Consider the following 19,168-nt stretch of genomic DNA (forward strand, 5'->3'; position numbering starts at 1 on the left):
CCTCACAATGCCATTCTTGGGTATAGCTGCAGACAAGAGTCCTCACAATGAGTCCCTCTACTGATGGCATGTGGTATTGAAGAAACAGATTGGCAGAAAATCAAAACTTGCAGCAGTGTTTGCAGTAATCTCAAAAGCATAATGAATGCCATACCGGTGATTGTAAGCATTCACATCTCCACAAGTACATTTCCAGGAAGCTCAATGTTTCTTGTGAACTGTTTCAAAAAGCTGAAAGATCACACATTGATATTAGTTTGAAGATGTGACTGATAAAAACACTCCTTGTAGGATTTCTTAGAGGCGTAAGATGCCAGAAGTATACCAAGAGTTTTGTGCAGGATAGCGCACAGACGTCATTGTTTGACATTCAGTGACGTCAAGAAAGTTTACCAGGAGTGGGTTTCGAACCCACGCGGATATATATCCATTGGATCTTAAGTCCAACGCCTTAACCACTCGGCCATCCTGGTTGTTGATGTTACAGTCTGCACTTGAATTTGGAGCTTAAGGGTATGATCGCTCTGCCTTTGGATGCTTGGACACTGGACAGTATGGACCTCCTGTATCCTTGATGAATCTTTCTGTGAAACTCTGGTTAACTGCTTGATATCATAAGACAGTCCTCCGGAAGAAACAACATCCCATGAAAATCTCTGGCTTGCTGAAAAGCCTTTTTATTGGGTGAAGAGGGCTTAGCATATGTTGGCCCATTGGGGCACACTAACTCCACCACCCATACAGAGCAAAGTAGCAGGTGACCCTCAAATTGTTCATCGTTTTAAATATTTTTTTTTTCTGTTGTTTGGGGCTCTGATTTGTCAAGTATGTTTTATGGGAAAACAAGTTTTTTCTCAATTTTCAAATTTCTAGCACACCGCACAAGAATTTCTTCTAGGACTTAACTGGAGCTTGCAGCATGCACTCCTTCCTCTAGTCTTATAAGTTCTCCAGAGCCTGTTGTGGGGACAAATTCTCACAGTCTGATGCTGCCACCAACATACGTCAAGGAGGAACTGTTCTTTAAGCAATGATGTGCAATATCGGGCTTAAGTTAAAGATAACAGTTTGACTGGGGTTGAAAAAGCTCTGTTGTGGCTTTATTAAACTATTGAAACCTGATCAAGGTGACTTTGGATTCTGCCCTATGCCTTGTAACAAACTCTAATCCATGTGTTAATCCAGTTTTACTTTCCAGTGGCTTTCTTCATAGTTCTCTCTTAGAAAACTGCAGCTGGTGGAAAACACTTCTTGCAGGTTTTGGCAACTTTTGCAGTTGGATTTGTGTATCTTCTTTGTTAGCGCTTTAACCTCACAATGCCATTCTTGGGTATAGCTGCAGACAAGAGTCCTCACAATGAGTCCCTCTACTGATGGCATGTGGTATTGAAGAAACAGATTGGCAGAAAATCAAAACTTGCAGCAGTGTTTGCAGTAATCTCAAAAGCATAATGAATGCCATACCGGTGATTGTAAGCATTCACATCTCCACAAGTACATTTCCAGGAAGCTCAATGTTTCTTGTGAACTGTTTCAAAAAGCTGAAAGATCACACATTGATATTAGTTTGGAGATATGACTGATAAAAACACTCCTTGTAGGATTTCTTAGAGGCGTAAGATGCCAGAAGTATACCAAGAGTTTTGTGCAGGATAGCGCGCAGAAGGCATTGTTTGACGTTCAGTGACATCAAGAACATTTACCAGGAGTGGGGTTTGAACCCACGCGGATATATATCCATTGGATCTTAAGTCCAACACCTTATCCACTCGGCCAACCTGGTTGTTGATGTTACAGTCTGCACTTGAATTTGGAGCTTAAGGGTATGATCGCTCTGCCTTTGGATGCTTGGACACTGGACAGTATGGACCTCCTGTATCCTTGATGAATCTTTCTGTGAAACTCTGGTTAACTGCTTGATATCATAAGACAGTCCTCCGGAAGAAACAACATCCCATGAAAATCTCTGGCTTGCTGAAAAGCCTTTTCATTGGGTGAAGAGGGCTTAGCATATGTTGGCCCATTGGGGCACACTAACTCCACCACCCATACAGAGCAAAGTAGCAGGTGACCCTCAAATTGTTCATTGTTTTTAAATATTTTTTTTCTGTTGTTTGGGGATCTGATTTGTCAAGTATGTTTTATGGGAAAACAAGTTTTTTCTCAATTTTCAAATTTATAGCACACCGCACAAGAATTTCTTCTAGGACTTAACTGGAGCTTGCAGCATGCACTCCTTCCTCTAGTCTTATAAGTTCTCCAGAGCCTGTTGTGGGGACAAATTCTCACAGTCTGATGCTGCCACCAACATACGTCAAGGAGGAACTGTTCTTTAAGCAATGATGTGCAATATCGGGCTTAAGTTAAAGATAACATTTTGACTGGGGTTGAAAAAGCTCTGTTGTGGCTTTATTAAACTATTGAAACCTGATCAAGGTGACTTTGGATTCTGCCCTATGCCTTGTAACAAACTCTAGTCCATGTGTTAATCCAGTTTTACTTTCCAGTGGCTTCCTTCATAGTTCTCTCTTAGAAAACTGCAGCTGGTGGAAAACACTTCTTGCAGGTTTTGGCAACTTTTGCAGTTGGATTTGTGTATCTTCTTTGTTAGCGCTTTAACCTCACAATGCCATTCTTGGGTATAGCTGCAGACAAGAGTCCTCACAATGAGTCCCTCTACTGATGGCATGTGGTATTGAAGAAACAGATTGGCAGAAAATCAAAACTTGCAGCAGTGTTTGCAGTAATCTCAAAAGCATAATGAATGCCATACCGGTGATTGTAAGCATTCACATCTCCACAAGTACATTTCCAGGAAGCTCAATGTTTCTTGTGAACTGTTTCAAAAAGCTGAAAGATCACACATTGATATTAGTTTGAAGATATGACTGATAAAAACACTCCTTGTAGGATTTCTTAGAGGCGTAAGATGCCAGAAGTATACCAAGAGTTTTGTGCAGGATAGCGCGCAGACGTCATTGTTTGACATTCAGTGACGTCAAGAAAGTTTACCAGGAGCGGGTTTCGAACCCACGCGGATATATATCCATTGGATCTTAAGTCCAACGCCTTAACCACTCGGCCATCCTGGTTGTTGATGTTACAGTCTGCACTTGAATTTGGAGCTTAAGGGTATGATCGCTCTGCCTTTGGATGCTTGGACACTGGACAGTATGGACCTCCTGTATCCTTGATGAATCTTTCTGTGAAACTCTGGTTAACTGCTTGATATCATAAGACAGTCCTCCGGAAGAAACAACATCCCATGAAAATCTCTGGCTTGCTGAAAAGCCTTTTCATTGGGTGAAGAGGGCTTAGCATATGTTGGCCCATTGGGGCACACTAACTCCACCACCCATACAGAGCAAAGTAGCAGGTGACCCTCAAATTGTTCATCGTTTTTAAATATTTTTTTTTTCTGTTGTTTGGGGCTCTGATTTGTCAAGTATGTTTTATGGGAAAACAAGTTTTTTCTCAATTTTCAAATTTCTAGCACACCGCACAAGAATTTCTTCTAGGACTTAACTGGAGCTTGCAGCATGCACTCCTTCCTCTAGTCTTATAAGTTCTCCAGAGCCTGTTGTGGGGACAAATTCTCACAGTCTGATGCTGCCACCAACATACGTCAAGGAGGAACTGTTCTTTAAGCAATGATGTGCAATATCGGGCTTAAGTTAAAGATAACATTTTGACTGGGGTTGAAAAAGCTCTGTTGTGGCTTTATTAACCACCCTGGCGTTCTGATTAAATCGCCAGGGTGGCTGCGGGAGGGTTTTTTTTAAATAAAAAAAAAACTATTTCATGCAGCCAACTGAAAGTTGGCTGCATGAAAGCCCACTAGAGGGCGCTCCGGAGGCGATCTTCCGATCGCCTCCGGCGCCCAGAATAAACAAGGAAGGCCGCAATGAGCGGCCTTCCTTGTTTTGCTTATATCGTCGCCATAGCGACGAGCGGAGTGACGTCATCGACGTCAGCCGACGTCCTGACGTCAGCCGCCTCCGATCCAGCCCTTAGCGCTGGCCGGAACTTTTTGTTCCGGCTACGCTGGGCTCAGGCGGCTGGGGGGACCCTCTTTCGCCGCTACTCGCGGCGAATCGCCGCAGAGCGGCGGCGATCAGGCAGCACACGCGGCTGGCAAAGTGCCGGCTGCGTGTGCTGCTTTTTATTTCATTAAAATCAGCCCAGCAGGGCCTGAGCGGCAGCCGCTGGCGGTGTTGGACGAGCTGAGCTCGTCCAGACCGCTCAGCTGGTTAAACTATTGAAACCTGATCAAGGTGACTTTGGATTCTGCCCTATGCCTTGTAACAAACTCTAGTCCATGTGTTAATCTAGTTTTACTTTCCAGTGGCTTTCTTCATAGTTCTCTCTTAGAAAACTGCAGCTGGTGGAAAACACTTCTTGCAGGTTTTGGCAACTTTTGCAGTTGGATTTGTGTATCTTCTTTGTTAGCGCTTTAACCTCACAATGCCATTCTTGGGTATAGCTGCAGACAAGAGTCCTCACAATGAGTCCCTCTACTGATGGCATGTGGTATTGAAGAAACAGATTGGCAGAAAATCAAAACTTGCAGCAGTGTTTGCAGTAATCTCAAAAGCATAATGAATGCCATACCGGTGATTGTAAGCATTCACATCTCCACAAGTACATTTCCAGGAAGCTCAATGTTTCTTGTGAACTGTTTCAAAAAGCTGAAAGATCACACATTGATATTAGTTTGAAGATGTGACTGATAAAAACACTCCTTGTAGGATTTCTTAGAGGCGTAAGATGCCAGAAGTATACCAAGAGTTTTGTGCAGGATAGCGCACAGACGTCATTGTTTGACATTCAGTGACGTCAAGAAAGTTTACCAGGAGTGGGTTTCGAACCCACGCGGATATATATCCATTGGATCTTAAGTCCAACGCCTTAACAACTCGGCCATCCTGGTTGTTGATGTTACAGTCTGCACTTGAATTGGGAGCTTAAGGGTATGATCGCTCTGCCTTTGGATGCTTGGACACTGGACAGTATGGACCTCCTGTATCCTTGATGAATCTTTCTGTGAAACTCTGGTTAACTGCTTGATATCATAAGACAGTCCTCCGGAAGAAACAACATCCCATGAAAATCTCTGGCTTGCTGAAAAGCCTTTTTATTGGGTGAAGAGGGCTTAGCATATGTTGGCCCATTGGGGCACACTAACTCCACCACCCATACAGAGCAAAGTAGCAGGTGACCCTCAAATTGTTCATCGTTTTAAATATTTTTTTTTTCTGTTGTTTGGGGCTCTGATTTGTCAAGTATGTTTTATGGGAAAACAAGTTTTTTCTCAATTTTCAAATTTCTAGCACACCGCACAAGAATTTCTTCTAGGACTTAACTGGAGCTTGCAGCATGCACTCCTTCCTCTAGTCTTATAAGTTCTCCAGAGCCTGTTGTGGGGACAAATTCTCACAGTCTGATGCTGCCACCAACATACGTCAAGGAGGAACTGTTCTTTAAGCAATGATGTGCAATATCGGGCTTAAGTTAAAGATAACATTTTGACTGGGGTTGAAAAAGCTCTGTTGTGGTTTATTAAACTATTGAAACCTGATCAAGGTGACTTTGGATTCTGCCCTATGCCTTGTAACAAACTCTAGTCCATGTGTTAATCCAGTTTTACTTTCCAGTGGCTTTCTTCATAGTTCTCTCTTAGAAAACTGCAGCTGGTGGAAAACACTTCTTGCAGGTTTTGGCAACTTTTGCAGTTGGATTTGTGTATCTTCTTTGTTAGCGCTTTAACCTCACAATGCCATTCTTGGGTATAGCTGCAGACAAGAGTCCTCACAATGAGTCCCTCTACTGATGGCATGTGGTATTGAAGAAACAGATTGGCAGAAAATCAAAACTTGCAGCAGTGTTTGCAGTAATCTCAAAAGCATAATGAATGCCATACCGGTGATTGTAAGCATTCACATCTCCACAAGTACATTTCCAGGAAGCTCAATGTTTCTTGTGAACTGTTTCAAAAAGCTGAAAGATCACACATTGATATTAGTTTGGAGATATGACTGATAAAAACACTCCTTGTAGGATTTCTTAGAGGCGTAAGATGCCAGAAGTATATCAAGAGTTTTGTGCAGGATAGCGCGCAGAAGGCATTGTTTTACATTCAGTGACGGCAAGAAAGGTTACCAGGAGTGGGGTTCAAACCCACACGGATATATATCCATTGGATCTTAAGTCCAACGCCTTAAACACTCGGCCATCCTGGTTGCTGATGTGACAGTCTGCACTTGAATTGGGAGCTTAAGGGTATGATCGCTCTGCCTTTGGATGCTTGGACACTGGACAGTATGGACCTCCTGTATCCTTGATAAATCTTTCTGTAAAACTCTGGTTAACTGCTTGATATCATAAGACAGTCCTCCGGAAGAAACAACATCCCATGAAAATCTCTGGCTTGCTGAAAAGCCTCTTCATTGGGTGAAGAGGGCTTAACATATGTTGGCCCATTGGGGCACACTAACTCCACCACCCATACAGAGCAAAGTAGCAGGTGACCCTCAAATTGTTCATCGTTTTTAAATATTTTTTTTCTGTTGTTTGGGGCTCTGATTTGTCAAGTATGTTTTATGGGAAAACAAGTTTTTTCTCAATTTTCAAATTTCTAGCACACCGCACAAGAATTTCTTCTAGGACTTAACTGGAGCTTGCAGCATGCACTCCTTCCTCTAGTCTTATAAGTTCTCCAGAGCCTGTTGTGGGGACAAATTCTCACAGTCTGATGCTGCCACCAACATACGTCAAGGAGGAACTGTTCTTTAAGCAATGATGTGCAATATCGGGTTTAAGTTGAAGATAACATTTTGACTGGGGTTGAAAAAGCTCTGTTGTGGCTTTATTAAACTATTGAAACCTGATCAAGGTGACTTTGGATTCTGCCCTATGCCTTGTAACAAACTCTAGTCCATGTGTTAATCCAGTTTTACTTTCCAGTGGCTTTCTTCATAGTTCTCTCTTAGAAAACTGCAGCTGGTGCAGTTTTCTGCACTTCTTGCAGGTTTTGGCAACTTTTGCAGTTGGATTTGTGTATCTTCTTTGTTAGCGCTTTAACCTCACAATGCCATTCTTGGGTATAGCTGCAGACAAGAGTCCTCACAATGAGTCCCTCTACTGATGGCATGTGGTATTGAAGAAACAGATTGGCAGAAAATCAAAACTTGCAGCAGTGTTTGCAGTAATCTCAAAAGCATAATGAATGCCATACCGGTGATTGTAAGCATTCACATCTCCACAAGTACATTTCCAGGAAGCTCAATGTTTCTTGTGAACTGTTTCAAAAAGCTGAAAGATCACACATTGATATTAGTTTGAAGATGTGACTGATAAAAACACTCCTTGTAGGATTTCTTAGAGGCGTAAGATGCAAGAAGTATACCAAGAGTTTTGTGCAGGATAGCGCGCAGACGTCATTGTTTGACATTCAGTGACGTCAAGAAAGTTTACCAGGAGTGGGTTTCGAACCCACGCGGATATATATCCATTGGATCTTAAGTCCAAAGCCTTAACCACTCGGCCATCCTGGTTGTTGATGTAACAGTCTGCACTTGAATTGGGAGCTTAAGGGTATGATCGCTCTGCCTTTGGATGCTTGGACACTGGACAGTATGGACCTCCTGTATCTTTGATGAATCTTTCTGTGAAACTCTGGTTAACTGCTTGATATCATAAGACAGTCCTCCGGAAGAAACAACATCCCATGAAAATCTCTGGCTTGCTGAAAAGCCTCTTCATTGGGTGAAGAGGGCTTAACATATGTTGGCCCATTGGGGCACACTACCTCCACCACCCATACAGAGCAAAGTAGCAGGTGACCCTCAAATTGTTCATCGTTTTTAAATATTTTTTTTTCTGTTGTTTGGGGCTCTGATTTGTCAAGTATGTTTTATGGGAAAACAAGTTTTTTCTCAATTTTCAAATTTCTAGCACACCGCACAAGAATTTCTTCTAGGACTTAACTGGAGCTTGCAGCATGCACTCCTTCCTCTAGTCTTATAAGTTCTCCAGAGCCTGTTGTGGGGACAAATTCTCACAGTCTGATGCTGCCACCAACATACGTCAAGGAGGAACTGTTCTTTAAGCAATGATGTGCAATATCGGGCTTAAGTTAAAGATAACATTTTGACTGGGGTTGAAAAAGCTCTGTTGTGGCTTTATTAAACTATTGAAACTTGATCAAGGTGACTTTGGATTCTGCCCTATGCCTTGTAACAAACTCTAGTCCATGTGTTAATCCAGTTTTACTTTCCAGTGGCTTTCTTCATAGTTCTCTCTTAGAAAACTGCAGCTGGTGGAAAACACTTCTTGCAGGTTTTGGCAACTTTTGCAGTTGGATTTGTGTATCTTCTTTGTTAGCGCTTTAACCTCACAATGCCATTCTTGGGTATAGCTGCAGACAAGAGTCCTCACAATGAGTCCCTCTACTGATGGCATGTGGTATTGAAGAAACAGATTGGCAGAAAATCAAAACTTGCAGCAGTGTTTGCAGTAATCTCAAAAGCATAATGAATGCCATACCGGTGATTGTAAGCATTCACATCTCCACAAGTACATTTCCAGGAAGCTCAATGTTTCTTGTGAACTGTTTCAAAAAGCTGAAAGATCACACATTGATATTAGTTTGGAGATATGACTGATAAAAACACTCCTTGTAGGATTTCTTAGAGGCGTAAGATGCCAGAAGTATACCAAGAGTTTTGTGCAGGATAGCACGCAGAAGGCATTGTTTGACATTCAGTGACGTCAAGAACGCTTACCAGGAGTGGGGTTCGAACCCACGCGGATATATATCCATTGGATCTTAAGTCCAACGCCTTAACCACTCAGCCATCCTGGTTGTTGATGTTACTGTCTGCACTTGAATTTGGAGCTTAAGGGTATGATCGCTCTGCCTTTGGATGCTTGGACACTGGACAGTATGGACCTCCTGTATCCTTGATGAATCTTTCTGTGAAACTCTGGTTAACTGCTTGATATCATAAGACAGTCCTCCGGAAGAAACAACATCCCATGAAAATCTCTGGCTTGCTGGAAAGCCTCTTCCTTGGGTGAAGAGGGCTTAACATATGTTGGCCCATTGGGGCACACTACCTCCACCACCCATACAGAGCAAAGTAGCAGGTGACCCTCAAATTGTTCATCGTTTTTAAATATTTTTTTTTCTGTTGTTTGGGGCTCTGATTTGTCAAGTATGTTTTATGGGAAAACAAGTTTTTTCTCAATTTTCAAATTTCTAGCACACCGCACAAGAATTTCTTCTCGGACTTAACTGGAGCTTGCAGCATGCACTCCTTCCTCTAGTCTTATAAGTTCTCCAGAGCCTGTTGTGGGGACAAATTCTCACAGTCTGATGCTGCCACCAACATACGTCAAGGAGGAACTGTTCTTTAAGCAATGATGTGCAATATCGGGCTTAAGTTAAAGATAACATTTTGACTGGGGTTGAAAAAGCTCTGTTGTGGCTTTATTAAACTATTGAAACCTGATCAAGGTGACTTTGGATTCTGCCCTATGCCTTGTAACAAACTCTAGTCCATGTGTTAATCCAGTTTTACTTTCCAGTGGCTTTCTTCATAGTTCTCTCTTAGAAAACTGCAGCTGGTGGAAAACACTTCTTGCAGGTTTTGGCAACTTTTGCAGTTGGATTTGTGTATCTTCTTTGTTAGCGCTTTAACCTCACAATGCCATTCTTGGGTATAGCTGCAGACAAGAGTCCTCACAATGAGTCCCTCTACTGATGGCATGTGGTATTGAAGAAACAGATTGGCAGAAAATCAAAACTTGCAGCAGTGTTTGCAGTAATCTCAAAAGCATAATGAATGCCATACCGGTGATTGTAAGCATTCACATCTCCACAAGTACATTTCCAGGAAGCTCAATGTTTCTTGTGAACTGTTTCAAAAAGCTGAAAGATCACACATTGATATTAGTTTGAAGATGTGACTGATAAAAACACTCCTTGTAGGATTTCTTAGAGGCGTAAGATGCCAGAAGTATACCAAGAGTTTTGTGCAGGATAGCGCGCAGACGTCATTGTTTGACATTCAGTGACATCAAGAAAGTTTACCAGGAGTGGGTTTCGAACCCACGCGGATATATATCCATTGGATCTTAAGTCCAACGCCTTAACCACTCGGCCATCCTGGTTGTTGATGTAACAGTCTGCACTTGAATTGGGAGCTTAAGGGTATGATCGCTCTGCCTTTGGATGCTTGGACACTGGACAGTATGGACCTCCTGTATCTTTGATGAATCTTTCTGTGAAACTCTGGTTAACTGCTTGATATCATAAGACAGTCCTCCGGAAGAAACAACATCCCATGAAAATCTCTGGCTTGCTGAAAAGCCTCTTCATTGGGTGAAGAGGGCTTAACATATGTTGGCCCATTGGGGCTCACTACCTCCACCACCCATACAGAGCAAAGTAGCAGGTGACCCTCAAATTGTTCATCGTTTTTAAATATTTTTTTTTCTGTTGTTTGGGGCTCTGATTTGTCAAGTATGTTTTATGGGAAAACAAGTTTTTTCTCAATTTTCAAATTTCTAGCACACCGCACAAGAATTTCTTCTAGGACTTAACTGGAGCTTGCAGCATGCACTCCTTCCTCTAGTCTTATAAGTTCTCCAGAGCCTGTTGTGGGGACAAATTCTCACAGTCTGATGCTGCCACCAACATACGTCAAGGAGGAACTGTTCTTTAAGCAATGATGTGCAATATCGGGCTTAAGTTAAAGATAACATTTTGACTGGGGTTGAAAAAGCTCTGTTGTGGCTTTATTAAACTATTGAAACTTGATCAAGGTGACTTTGGATTCTGCCCTATGCCTTGTAACAAACTCTAGTCCATGTGTTAATCCAGTTTTACTTTCCAGTGGCTTTCTTCATAGTTCTCTCTTAGAAAACTGCAGCTGGTGGAAAACACTTCTTGCAGGTTTTGGCAACTTTTGCAGTTGCATTTGTGTATCTTCTTTGTTAGCGCTTTAACCTCACAATGCCATTCTTGGGTATAGCTGCAGACAAGAGTCCTCACAATGAGTCCCTCTACTGATGGCATGTGGTATTGAAGAAACAGATTGGCAGAAAATCAAAACTTGCAGCAGTGTTTGCAGTAATCTCAAAAGCATAATGAATGCCATACCGGTGATTGTAAGCATTCACATCTCCACAAGTACATTTCCAGGAAGCTCAATGTTTCTTGTGAACTGTTTCAAAAAGCTGAAAGATCACACATTGATATTAGTTTGGAGATATGACTGATAAAAACACTCCTTGTAGGATTTCTTAGAGGCGTAAGATGCCAGAAGTATACCAAGAGTTTTGTGCAGGATAGCGCGCAGAAGGCATTGTTTGACATTCAGTGACATCAAGAAAGTTTACCAGGAGTGGGGTTCGAACCCACACGGATATATATCCATTGGATCTTAAGTCCAACGCCTTAACCACTCGGCCATCCTGGTTGTTGATGTAACAGTCTGCACTTGAATTGGGAGCTTAAGGGTATGATCGCTCTGCCTTTGGATGCTTGGACACTGGACAGTATGGACCTCCTGTATCTTTGATGAATCTTTCTGTGAAACTCTGGTTAACTGCTTGATATCATAAGACAGTCCTCCGGAAGAAACAACATCCCATGAAAATCTCTGGCTTGCTGAAAAGCCTCTTCATTGGGTGAAGAGGGCTTAACATATGTTGGCCCATTGGGGCTCACTACCTCCACCACCCATACAGAGCAAAGTAGCAGGTGACCCTCAAATTGTTCATTGTTTTTAAATATTTTTTTTTCTGTTGTTTGGGGCTCTGATTTGTCAAGTATGTTTTATGGGAAAACAAGTTTTTTCTCAATTTTCAAATTTCTAGCACACCGCACAAGAATTTCTTCTAGGACTTAACTGGAGCTTGCAGCATGCACTCCTTCCTCTAGTCTTATAAGTTCTCCAGAGCCTGTTGTGGGGACAAATTCTCACAGTCTGATGCTGCCACCAACATACGTCAAGGAGGAACTGTTCTTTAAGCAATGATGTGCAATATCGGGCTTAAGTTAAAGATAACATTTTGACTGGGGTTGAAAAAGCTCTGTTGTGGCTTTATTAAACTATTGAAACTTGATCAAGGTGACTTTGGATTCTGCCCTATGCCTTGTAACAAACTCTAGTCCATGTGTTAATCCAGTTTTACTTTCCAGTGGCTTTCTTCATAGTTCTCTCTTAGAAAACTGCAGCTGGTGGAAAACACTTCTTGCAGGTTTTGGCAACTTTTGCAGTTGGATTTGTGTATCTTCTTTGTTAGCGCTTTAACCTCACAATGCCATTCTTGGGTATAGCTGCAGACAAGAGTCCTCACAATGAGTCCCTCTACTGATGGCATGTGGTATTGAAGAAACAGATTGGCAGAAAATCAAAACTTGCAGCAGTGTTTGCAGTAATCTCAAAAGCATAATGAATGCCATACCGGTGATTGTAAGCATTCACATCTCCACAAGTACATTTCCAGGAAGCTCAATGTTTCTTGTGAACTGTTTCAAAAAGCTGAAAGATCACACATTGATATTAGTTTGGAGATATGACTGATAAAAACACTCCTTGTAGGATTTCTTAGAGGCGTAAGATGCCAGAAGTATACCAAGAGTTTTGTGCAGGATAGCGCGCAGAAGGCATTGTTTGACATTCAGTGACGTCAAGAACGCTTACCAGGAGAGGGGTTCGAACCCACGCGGATATATATCCATTGGATCTTAAGTCCAACGCCTTAACCACTCAGCCAACCTGGTTGTTGATGTTACTGTCTGCACTTGAATTTGGAGCTTAAGGGTATGATCGCTCTGCCTTTGGATGCTTGGACACTGGAAGGTATGGACCTCCTGTATCCTTGATGAATCTTTCTGTGAAACTCTGGTTAACTGCTTGATATCATAAGACAGTCCTCCGGAAGAAACAACATCCCATGAAAATCTCTGGCTTGCTGAAAAGCCTCTTCCTTGGGTGAAGAGGGCTTAACATATGTTGGCCCATTGGGGCACACTACCTCCACCACCCATACAGAGCAAAGTAGCAGGTGACCCTCAAATTGTTCATCGTTTTTAAATATTTTTTTTTCTGTTGTTTGGGGCTCTGATTTGTCAAGTATGTTTTATGGGAAAACAAGTTTTTTCTCAATTTTCAAATTTCTAGCACACCGCACAAGAATTTCTTCTAGGACTTAACTGGAGCTTGCAGCATGCACTCCTTCCTCTAGTCTTATAAGTTCTCCAGAGCCTGTTGTGGGGACAAATTCTCACAGTCTGATGCTGCCACCAACATACGTCAAGGAGGAACTGTTCTTTAAGCAATGATGTGCAATATCGGGCTTAAGTTAAAGATAACATTTTGACTGGGGTTGAAAAAGCTCTGTTGTGGCTTTATTAAACTATTGAAACCTGATCAAGGTGACTTTGGATTCTGCCCTATGCCTTGTAACAAACTCTAGTCCATGTGTTAATCCAGTTTTACTTTCCAGTGGCTTTCTTCATAGTTCTCTCTTAGAAAACTGCAGCTGGTGGAAAACACTTCTTGCAGGTTTTGGCAACTTTTGCAGTTGGATTTGTGTATCTTCTTTGTTAGCGCTTTAACCTCACAATGCCATTCTTGGGTATAGCTGCAGACAAGAGTCCTCACAATGAGTCCCTCTACTGATGGCATGTGGTATTGAAGAAACAGATTGGCAGAAAATCAAAACTTGCAGCAGTGTTTGCAGTAATCTCAAAAGCATAATGAATGCCATACCGGTGATTGTAAGCATTCACATCTCCACAAGTACATTTCCAGGAAGCTCAATGTTTCTTGTGAACTGTTTCAAAAAGCTGAAAGATCACACATTGATATTAGTTTGAAGATGTGACTGATAAAAACACTCCTTGTAGGATTTCTTAGAGGCGTAAGATGCCAGAAGTATACCAAGAGTTTTGTGCAGGATAGCGCGCAGACGTCATTGTTTGACATTCAGTGACGTCAAGAAAGTTTACCAGGAGTGGGTTTCGAACCCACGCGGATATATATCCATTGGATCTTAAGTCCAACGCCTTAACCACTCGGCCATCCTGGTTGTTGATGTAACAGTCTGCACTTGAATTGGGAGCTTAAGGGTATGATCGCTCTGCCTTTGGATGCTTGGACACTGGACAGTATGGACCTCCTGTATCTTTGATGAATCTTTCTGTGAAACTCTGGTTAACTGCTTGATATCATAAGACAGTCCTCCGGAAGAAACAACATCCCATGAAAATCTCTGGCTTGCTGAAAAGCCTCTTCATTGGGTGAAGAGGGCTTAACATATGTTGGCCCATTGGGGCTCACTACCTCCACCACCCATACAGAGCAAAGTAGCAGGTGACCCTCAAATTGTTCATCGTTTTTAAATATTTTTTTTTCTGTTGTTTGGGGCTCTGATTTGTCAAGTATGTTTTATGGGAAAACAAGTTTTTTCTCAATTTTCAAATTTCTAGCACACCGCACAAGAATTTCTTCTAGGACTTAACTGGAGCTTGCAGCATGCACTCCTTCCTCTAGTCTTATAAGTTCTCCAGAGCCTGTTGTGGGGACAAATTCTCACAGTCTGATGCTGCCACCAACATACGTCAAGGAGGAACTGTTCTTTAAGCAATGATGTGCAATATCGGGCTTAAGTTAAAGATAACATTTTGACTGGGGTTGAAAAAGCTCTGTTGTGGCTTTATTAAACTATTGAAACTTGATCAAGGTGACTTTGGATTCTGCCCTATGCCTTGTAACAAACTCTAGTCCATGTGTTAATCCAGTTTTACTTTCCAGTGGCTTTCTTCATAGTTCTCTCTTAGAAAACTGCAGCTGGTGGAAAACACTTCTTGCAGGTTTTGGCAACTTTTGCAGTTGGATTTGTGTATCTTCTTTGTTAGCGCTTTAACCTCACAATGCCATTCTTGGGTATAGCTGCAGACAAGAGTCCTCACAATGAGTCCCTCTACTGATGGCATGTGGTATTGAAGAAACAGATTGGCAGAAAATCAAAACTTGCAGCAGTGTTTGCAGTAATCTCAAAAGCATAATGAATGCCATACCGGTGATTGTAAGCATTCACATCTCCACAAGTACATTTCCAGGAAGCTCAATGTTTCTTGTGAACTGTTTCAAAAAGCTGAAAGATCACACATTGATATTAGTTTGGAGATATGACTGATAAAAACACTCCTTGTAGGATTTCTTAGAGGCGTAAGATGCCAGAAGTATACCAAGAGTTTTGTGCAGGATAGCGCGCAGAAGGCATTGTTTGACATTCAGTGACGTCAAGAACGCTTACCAGGAGTGGGGTTCGAACCCACGCGGATATATATCCATTGGATCTTAAGTCCAACGCCTTAACCACTCAGCCATCCTGGTTGTTGATGTTACTGTCTGCACTTGAATTTGGAGCTTAAGGGTATGATCGCTCTGCCTTTGGATGCTTGGACACTGGACAGTATGGACCTCCTGTATCCTTGATGAATCTTTCTGTGAAACTCTGGTTAACTGCTTGATATCATAAGACAGTCCTCCGGAAGAAACAACATCCCATGAAAATCTCTGGCTTGCTGAAAAGCCTCTTCCTTGGGTGAAGAGGGCTTAACATATGTTGGCCCATTGGGGCACACTACCTCCACCACCCATACAGAGCAAAGTAGCAGGTGACCCTCAAATTGTTCATCGTTTTTAAATATTTTTTTTTCTGTTGTTTGGGGCTCTGATTTGTCAAGTATGTTTTATGGGAAAACAAGTTTTTTCTCAATTTTCAAATTTCTAGCACACCGCACAAGAATTTCTTCTAGGACTTAACTGGAGCTTGCAGCATGCACTCCTTCCTCTAGTCTTATAAGTTCTCCAGAGCCTGTTGTGGGGACAAATTCTCACAGTCTGATGCTGCCACCAACATACGTCAAGGAGGAACTGTTCTTTAAGCAATGATGTGCAATATCGGGCTTAAGTTAAAGATAACATTTTGACTGGGGTTTAAAAAGCTCTGTTGTGGCTTTATTAAACTATTGAAACCTGATCAAGGTGACTTTGGATTCTGCCCTATGCCTTGTAACAAACTCTAGTCCATGTGTTAATCCAGTTTTACTTTCCAGTGGCTTTCTTCATAGTTCTCTCTTAGAAAACTGCAGCTGGTGGAAAACACTTCTTGCAGGTTTTGGCAACTTTTGCAGTTGGATTTGTGTATCTTCTTTGTTAGCGCTTTAACCTCACAATGCCATTCTTGGGTATAGCTGCAGACAAGAGTCCTCACAATGAGTCCCTCTACTGATGGCATGTGGTATTGAAGAAACAGATTGGCAGAAAATCAAAACTTGCAGCAGTGTTTGCAGTAATCTCAAAAGCATAATGAATGCCATACCGGTGATTGTAAGCATTCACATCTCCACAAGTACATTTCCAGGAAGCTCAATGTTTCTTGTGAACTGTTTCAAAAAGCTGAAAGATCACACATTGATATTAGTTTGAAGATGTGACTGATAAAAACACTCCTTGTAGGATTTCTTAGAGGCGTAAGATGCCAGAAGTATACCAAGAGTTTTGTGCAGGATAGCGCGCAGACGTCATTGTTTGACATTCAGTGACGTCAAGAAAGTTTACCAGGAGTGGGTTTCGAACCCACGCGGATATATATCCATTGGATCTTAAGTCCAACGACTTAACCACTCGGCCATCCTGGTTGTTGATGTAACAGTCTGCACTTGAATTGGGAGCTTAAGGGTATGATCGCTCTGCCTTTGGATGCTTGGACACTGGACAGTATGGACCTCCTGTATCTTTGATGAATCTTTCTGTGAAACTCTGGTTAACTGCTTGATATCATAAGACAGTCCTCCGGAAGAAACAACATCCCATGAAAATCTCTGGCTTGCTGAAAAGCCTCTTCATTGGGTGAAGAGGGCTTAACATATGTTGGCCCATTGGGGCTCACTACCTCCACCACCCATACAGAGCAAAGTAGCAGGTGACCCTCAAATTGTTCATCGTTTTTAAATATTTTTTTTTCTGTTGTTTGGGGCTCTGATTTGTCAAGTATGTTTTATGGGAAAACAAGTTTTTTCTCAATTTTCAAATTTCTAGCACACCGCACAAGAATTTCTTCTAGGACTTAACTGGAGCTTGCAGCATGCACTCCTTCCTCTAGTCTTATAAGTTCTCCAGAGCCTGTTGTGGGGACAAATTCTCACAGTCTGATGCTGCCACCAACATACGTCAAGGAGGAACTGTTCTTTAAGCAATGATGTGCAATATCGGGCTTAAGTTAAAGATAACATTTTGACTGGGGTTGAAAAAGCTCTGTTGTGGCTTTATTAAACTATTGAAACTTGATCAAGGTGACTTTGGATTCTGCCCTATGCCTTGTAACAAACTCTAGTCCATGTGTTAATCCAGTTTTACTTTCCAGTGGCTTTCTTCATAGTTCTCTCTTAGAAAACTGCAGCTGGTGCAGTTTTCTGCACTTCTTGCAGGTTTTGGCAACTTTTGCAGTTGGATTTGTGTATCTTCTTTGTTAGCGCTTTAACCTCACAATGCCATTCTTGGGTATAGCTGCAGACAAGAGTCCTCACAATGAGTCCCTCTACTGATGGCATGTGGTATTGAAGAAACAGATTGGCAGAAAATCAAAACTTGCAGCAGTGTTTGCAGTAATCTCAAAAGCATAATGAATGCCATACCGGTGATTGTAAGCATTCACATCTCCACAAGTACATTTCCAGGAAGCTCAATGTTTCTTGTGAACTGTTTCAAAAAGCTGAAAGATCACACATTGATATTAGTTTGAAGATGTGACTGATAAAAACACTCCTTGTAGGATTTCTTAGAGGCGTAAGATGCAAGAAGTATACCAAGAGTTTTGTGCAGGATAGCGCGCAGACGTCATTGTTTGACATTCAGTGATGTCAAGAAAGTTTACCAGGAGTGGGTTTCGAACCCACGCGGATATATATCCATTGGATCTTAAGTCCAAAGCCTTAACCACTCGGCCATCCTGGTTGTTGATGTAACAGTCTGCACTTGAATTGGGAGCTTAAGGGTATGATCGCTCTGCCTTTGGATGCTTGGACACTGGACAGTATGGACCTCCTGTATCTTTGATGAATCTTTCTGTGAAACTCTGGTTAACTGCTTGATATCATAAGACAGTCCTCCGGAAGAAACAACATCCCATGAAAATCTCTGGCTTGCTGAAAAGCCTCTTCATTGGGTGAAGAGGGCTTAACATATGTTGGCCCATTGGGGCACACTACCTCCACCACCCATACAGAGCAAAGTAGCAGGTGACCCTCAAATTGTTCATCGTTTTTAAATATTTTTTTTTCTGTTGTTTGGGGCTCTGATTTGTCAAGTATGTTTTATGGGAAAACAAGTTTTTTCTCAATTTTCAAATTTCTAGCACACCGCACAAGAATTTCTTCTAGGACTTAACTGGAGCTTGCAGCATGCACTCCTTCCTCTAGTCTTATAAGTTCTCCAGAGCCTGTTGTGGGGACAAATTCTCACAGTCTGATGCTGCCACCAACATACGTCAAGGAGGAACTGTTCTTTAAGCAATGATGTGCAATATCGGGCTTAAGTTAAAGATAACATTTTGACTGGGGTTGAAAAAGCTCTGTTGTGGCTTTATTAAACTATTGAAACTTGATCAAGGTGACTTTGGATTCTGCCCTATGCCTTGTAACAAACTCTAGTCCATGTGTTAATCCAGTTTTACTTTCCAGTGGCTTTCTTCATAGTTCTCTCTTAGAAAACTGCAGCTGGTGGAAAACACTTCTTGCAGGTTTTGGCAACTTTTGCAGTTGGATTTGTGTATCTTCTTTGTTAGCGCTTTAACCTCACAATGCCATTCTTGGGTATAGCTGCAGACAAGAGTCCTCACAATGAGTCCCTCTACTGATGGCATGTGGTATTGAAGAAACAGATTGGCAGAAAATCAAAACTTGCAGCAGTGTTTGCAGTAATCTCAAAAGCATAATGAATGCCATACCGGTGATTGTAAGCATTCACATCTCCACAAGTACATTTCCAGGAAGCTCAATGTTTCTTGTGAACTGTTTCAAAAAGCTGAAAGATCACACATTGATATTAGTTTGGAGATATGACTGATAAAAACACTCCTTGTAGGA

The 19,168-nt window shown here is 41.9% G+C and overlaps 14 non-coding genes across 14 annotated transcripts; all 14 read right to left on the minus strand.

The window, feature by feature from the left end:
* Window positions 1–390: 390 nt before the first annotated feature.
* On the minus strand, window positions 391–473 carry TRNAL-UAA (transfer RNA leucine (anticodon UAA)). The gene has a single exon. It is a non-coding gene; the product is annotated as a tRNA-Leu (tRNA).
* A 1,227-nt stretch (window positions 474–1,700) lies between these two features.
* Window positions 1,701–1,783, minus strand: TRNAL-UAA (transfer RNA leucine (anticodon UAA)). The gene has a single exon. It is a non-coding gene; the product is annotated as a tRNA-Leu (tRNA).
* Window positions 1,784–3,009: 1,226 nt separating this feature from the next.
* On the minus strand, window positions 3,010–3,092 carry TRNAL-UAA (transfer RNA leucine (anticodon UAA)). Its single transcript has one exon. It is a non-coding gene; the product is annotated as a tRNA-Leu (tRNA).
* A 1,755-nt stretch (window positions 3,093–4,847) lies between these two features.
* Window positions 4,848–4,930, minus strand: TRNAL-UAA (transfer RNA leucine (anticodon UAA)). Its single transcript has one exon. It is a non-coding gene; the product is annotated as a tRNA-Leu (tRNA).
* Window positions 4,931–6,156: 1,226 nt separating this feature from the next.
* Window positions 6,157–6,239, minus strand: TRNAL-UAA (transfer RNA leucine (anticodon UAA)). Its single transcript has one exon. It is a non-coding gene; the product is annotated as a tRNA-Leu (tRNA).
* A 1,231-nt stretch (window positions 6,240–7,470) lies between these two features.
* TRNAL-UAA (transfer RNA leucine (anticodon UAA)) lies at window positions 7,471–7,553 on the minus strand. The gene has a single exon. It is a non-coding gene; the product is annotated as a tRNA-Leu (tRNA).
* Window positions 7,554–8,780: 1,227 nt separating this feature from the next.
* Window positions 8,781–8,863, minus strand: TRNAL-UAA (transfer RNA leucine (anticodon UAA)). The gene has a single exon. It is a non-coding gene; the product is annotated as a tRNA-Leu (tRNA).
* A 1,227-nt stretch (window positions 8,864–10,090) lies between these two features.
* On the minus strand, window positions 10,091–10,173 carry TRNAL-UAA (transfer RNA leucine (anticodon UAA)). The gene has a single exon. It is a non-coding gene; the product is annotated as a tRNA-Leu (tRNA).
* Window positions 10,174–11,400: 1,227 nt separating this feature from the next.
* On the minus strand, window positions 11,401–11,483 carry TRNAL-UAA (transfer RNA leucine (anticodon UAA)). Its single transcript has one exon. It is a non-coding gene; the product is annotated as a tRNA-Leu (tRNA).
* Window positions 11,484–12,710: 1,227 nt separating this feature from the next.
* TRNAL-UAA (transfer RNA leucine (anticodon UAA)) lies at window positions 12,711–12,793 on the minus strand. Its single transcript has one exon. It is a non-coding gene; the product is annotated as a tRNA-Leu (tRNA).
* Window positions 12,794–14,020: 1,227 nt separating this feature from the next.
* TRNAL-UAA (transfer RNA leucine (anticodon UAA)) lies at window positions 14,021–14,103 on the minus strand. Its single transcript has one exon. It is a non-coding gene; the product is annotated as a tRNA-Leu (tRNA).
* Window positions 14,104–15,330: 1,227 nt separating this feature from the next.
* On the minus strand, window positions 15,331–15,413 carry TRNAL-UAA (transfer RNA leucine (anticodon UAA)). Its single transcript has one exon. It is a non-coding gene; the product is annotated as a tRNA-Leu (tRNA).
* Window positions 15,414–16,640: 1,227 nt separating this feature from the next.
* Window positions 16,641–16,723, minus strand: TRNAL-UAA (transfer RNA leucine (anticodon UAA)). The gene has a single exon. It is a non-coding gene; the product is annotated as a tRNA-Leu (tRNA).
* A 1,232-nt stretch (window positions 16,724–17,955) lies between these two features.
* Window positions 17,956–18,038, minus strand: TRNAL-UAA (transfer RNA leucine (anticodon UAA)). Its single transcript has one exon. It is a non-coding gene; the product is annotated as a tRNA-Leu (tRNA).
* Window positions 18,039–19,168: the final 1,130 nt, after the last annotated feature.

The sequence above is a fragment of the Hyperolius riggenbachi genome, chromosome 4 (assembly GCF_040937935.1).
Source record: "Hyperolius riggenbachi isolate aHypRig1 chromosome 4, aHypRig1.pri, whole genome shotgun sequence".
In the NCBI taxonomy this organism is placed as follows: Eukaryota; Metazoa; Chordata; class Amphibia; order Anura; family Hyperoliidae; genus Hyperolius; species Hyperolius riggenbachi.